The 5,000-nt window shown below is 35.8% G+C and overlaps 1 protein-coding gene across 2 annotated transcripts in view; it reads left to right on the top strand.

Moving 5' to 3' along the window:
• Nucleotides 1-5,000, top strand: part of LOC115214911 (atrial natriuretic peptide receptor 1) — a 795,859-nt gene that overhangs the window by 464,951 nt on the left and 325,908 nt on the right. The gene's annotated exons all lie outside the window — the stretch shown is intronic.

Below are 5,000 nucleotides of genomic sequence, written 5' to 3'. Positions count from 1 at the left end.
GATCCTGATAGGATGAAAAGCAAAGTCGGTCTCGGTGGAATTTGACCTCAGAACGTAAAAACGGACGACATACCTCTAAGCATTTTACGTGACGCGATAACGATTCTGCCAGCTTGCCGCTTTCATCTACACAAATATTAGTCAGGTAAACATAATCCTAATACTCCAAAAATTTTGTCCTCGAATATCTTACTTATATTAAAGTCTTACTTGAAATACGAACATGTTGAAGTTGTTGATAATATAACGTACCACCTGAGTAAGTTTCTTCTTCATATACCAGAATGCAACGACAGTTAGCGAGGTAATAATGGGTTTACTCAGTCGCTAATGCACACGCACACACATACACACTCACACAAATGTCAAGACAAGTTCTGATCATGAGTTCACAGAGTATTATTAGGCGGTAGTCTGATATAAACAGGTGTCGCAGTACTCTTAGTTAATGTATTAAACATATTAAACATCTCAAAACCACGTAACTACCTGTACTCACTAACAAAAACATATCTATAGCGGTGCCAAATCGCAATATCTACTTTTAATATACACCACCACCACCACCACCACCAAGCATATGTGCCTGCGTGTGTGTGAATACGTCCATAGACATGTACATAATGTATGCTTGTTTGTTTTGTAGATGTGTGTGTATATAATTTTTTGAAGATGTTTCGTTTTACTTCTACTGAAGAATCGTCCGTAAAGATGTAACTCTCAAACTTTAAGTGATGACGGCGTGAACCGCCAGACGCACACGTTTTGTTGTTTCACCATAGATGGAAAATAAAACTGATATGATTGTAAAGGGACTTAATGAAACATGGAAACAAATGCCACAAATATTTTGTTTTTGATGCACAGAATCTACCAACTCACACTTATTTGTAATCGCTTGGACAATGAATCAATTTTTTTACACAAAGTAGTCATTGCTCATTAATCACAGTTTGGTTATATGGGTGTCGTGTGATATTCCTATTTACAAAAATTCTCAAATGAATAAATAGGAGTTGATTAATATGAGTGTTGAAGTCCTGTTTTTGTTATCTGGGAAATACTGGCTTTAAAGGAGTTTCAGATCGTAACCTCCTACGTAGGTAATACTTGAAAATTTGCTATGTTCTTTGTTTTAGCCATAAATATCAAAGTCGTTGGGCAGTATAACAAAAGAAAAATGAAAGGAAAAATGTAAAATAGTCTTTAAAAACTGTCGGAAAGATAATTCAGAGATTAAAGTGCAAAGCTTGACGTAGTTCAGCCATACGCTGACATTTTTTATGAATCGCATGACTATGGAAAACCGCATAGAATCTAGGAAAAAAATTGTTAGAAAACCTATCTCTGAACAGAGATTATATACCAAAATATATTCTTATCATTTAATATAAATTACAAAATGACATATCAAATTACATATATTATTCAGGAATTCGCAATGATAAGAGCTTTGTAAAGAAATCTAGACGCAAAGTAATGTAGAGTTGTTTCGTCTATTTTGAACGGAAATACAAGTGCTCACGCAAAAATAACATGTAATATGTTATGGATAGAGCAGACAAAAATTATCCATCTCTCAGTACGAAGTTAGTAGAATTGATCTATATGAATGGAATTATTTACGATTCCGCATTTCTTTCTGTGAGCTGCAATCAGTTAAAGTAACTGAAGACTATCTCTGATATGTATGTATGTATGTATGAATGTATGAATGTATGTATGTATGTATGTACGTACGTACATATGTGTGTATGTATATACGTATAATATATATATGCACACACATAGGTTTATATATATGTATGTGAGTTTATAAATGAACATATGTATATGCGTGTGTGTGCATAAATATGTGTGTGTATGTATGTATGTATGTATGTATGTATGTATGTATGTATGTATATGATGTAAGCATATCTATGTGTGTATATGACGATATACATACATACGTACATACATATATATATATGTTTGGCTGCTGAATGAGAACGTTGTACGTAAATTGTGTGTTGTGAAGTATTCATATATTCACACTATAAGACATTTGTTTTCCTGCCTTGGTAATTTATTAAAAAATTCTGTTGTTTGTGATTACAAATAACTACGTCTACTTCTTTAAATCTATTTATATTCCGCTGCAATTTTACTTACCTTGAGCGTTTACAGAGAAACAATGTCATTCTATTTTCAAAAATGCTTCACTCATTGTTTTATGCTTAGTTGTCACGTTTAATTCTCAAACTAATAAGTATTTGATTTTTAGGAGCAACTCACTCTGCTAATACAAATAGTAAATCTTATGTAAACTTTGAAAAAGTTTACTGTACTACGTCCATCGATTATCTGTTTGTACGGATGTGGTTTTTATTATTGATTCAATAGTTACAGTGTTTACATTCACTATAAGTTGATTTATAAATCTCTTATTGGAATGCTGAAATATTAATTAATTTCTTGTAAGATTTCTTAAATTTTAGATGTTTTGATAAATTGCCGATTGATATTCCCAGTTTAGGCGGTAGTGTTTTTTTTTTTTCATACATATCTTTCCTTCACATGTCTGCTTATTTTAGGTATCTCTAGAGATTTTCTGTAGAGATTATAGCTAGCACTGATTTGTTACGACGTTTCGCATCCGTATGATATAAGCAACAAGATCGAAATGGAAAAATAGGTATATTCATAATTCAAGAGTTCTTGCTCCTTTATCATCAGCACCACATCCAACCTGTTAACCATCCACAAACTTATTGCTTACATAACCACTAAATACACCAGTCTAACGTTATTGAATATACCAAATTTACATATTAAACACATTCCTGGCAGCTGGTACGTACATGTTAATGACTTGTTAGGGCCACCGTATTTCGTTATGCAACCATTATATACTACAAAATATATTCTTTTCTACTCTCGGCACATGGCCCGAAATGTTTGGGGCGGCGGCCAGTCGATTAGATCGACACCGAAAAGATGAAAGACAAAGTCGACCTTGGTGTAATTTGAACACAGAACGTAAAGACATACGAAATACCTATTTCTTTACTACCCACAAGGGGCTAAACACAGAGAGGTCAAACAAGGACAGACAAACGGATTAAGTCGATTATATCGACTCCAGTGCGTAACAGGTACTTATTCAATCGACCCCGAAAGTATGAAAGGCAAAGTTGACCTCGGCGGAATTTGAACTCAGAACGTAGCGGCAGACGAGATACCGCTAAGCATTTCGCCCGGCATGTTAATGTTTCTTATTTCTTTATTGCCCACAAGGGGACAAACGACGACAGACAAAGGGATCAAGTCGATTACATCAACTCCAGTGTGTAACTGGTACTTAATTTATCAACCCCGAAAAGGATGAAAGGCAAAGTCGACCTCGGCTGAATTTGAACTCAGAACGTAACGGCAGACGAAATACCTATTTCTTTACTACCCACAAGGGGCTAAACACAGAGAGGACAAACAAAGACAGGCAAATGGATTAAGTCGATTAGATCGACCCCAGTACATAACTGGTACTTAATTTATCGACGCCGAAAGGATGAAAGGCACAGTCGATCTCGGCGGAATTTGAACTCAGAACGTAGCTGCAGACGAAATACCGCTCAGACTTTCGCCCGGCGTGTTAACGTTTCTGCCAGCTCGCCGCCTTATGATACAAAATATATTAAATGCTTTAAAAGTCAATGTTGTGTCTTACTGATAAAATTGGTATATCGAATAATGTTACACCGCTATATTTAATAACAATTTAAGCAATGAATTCGTGGATGTTTAATGGGTTGAACGTGTTACTGAAGAAGGAGCAAGAATTCCTGAAATATGCATATACACCCTAATTTTCCATCTTCGATCGCATTGTTGTCTACATTAGACGTCGTAGCAAATCAGTACTGGCTATAATTTTTATTGAAATCCTGTAGAGTTAACCTCAGCAAGTACACTATATTTGTTTCATACTAAAAGTAACCTACCAATAGTAGATCTCCGAATTTCTTTATACCGAGTTCAGATAATTTAGAGTTGTATTTTTGATATTTTGTGAAGTGATTTATTAAATACCAGTAATGTATCGGTTTAATTCAATAAACCATACAGTCCACTATAGCTATTCTTCATATCAAAGACAAAAGAATATATGCTAACTTATAGCTTATAAACGCAGGCGTGACTATATGGTGAGAAGTCTGCTTCTCAACCACATGGTTTCAGACTCAATCCCACTGCATGGCATCTTAGGCAAGTGTTTTCTATTATAGCTTCGGTTCAACCAAAGTTTTGTTAGTGGATTCTGTAGACAGAAGAAGCCCGTCATATATGTGTGGGTGGGTGCGCGCTTGCACGCCCCCTTTTGTTCCTGTGTTCGTCTTCCTACAACCATTTTGACAACCGATATTTGTGTTTTTATGTCTCAGCAACATTTGCGGTGGTATCAGGCTTTAACTAAGATAAGTGCTGTACAAGAAACCGTCGCGTAAAAATTCTTTAAGGTGATACTCCGACCTAGCCGCAGTCTAATGACTGAAACAAGTAAAAGATAAAAGGTATATGATAGCAATCTCATCTACTCTCACTCTCTGTCAAGATCTTCGTCCGGTCAATTCAGCCAAAGACTTCTTACAAACTCTAATACATGGCGTTTCGTAGCTGAATGCTACCCTTTTCCTCTCGACCAATATCTATCTTAAACAGGGTGGCGTGCTGGCAGAATCGTTGGCATGCCTGTTAAAATGTTCAGCGGCATTTCGTTCGATTTTACATTACGAGTTCATATTCCGCCGGAGTCGACTTCACATTTCAGCCTTTCGAGATTCACAAAATAAGCATCAGTTGGTGTAATCGACTTACCCATACCTCAGAAACTGCTGGTCTTGTACCAAAATTAGAAAGTGATATCTAATTCAAATCAGAAAAATAGGACAGCATGTCCCCTTCCTTAGAACGAATCTCATTTCATGATTCTAACCTGTTTCACTAGCATTCGACAATTA

Source organism: Octopus sinensis, linkage group LG8, assembly GCF_006345805.1.
Source record: "Octopus sinensis linkage group LG8, ASM634580v1, whole genome shotgun sequence".
Taxonomy (NCBI): domain Eukaryota; kingdom Metazoa; phylum Mollusca; class Cephalopoda; order Octopoda; family Octopodidae; genus Octopus; species Octopus sinensis.
Note: the sequence above shows the minus strand (reverse complement) of the source record. Positions and strands in the feature narration are given on the sequence as shown.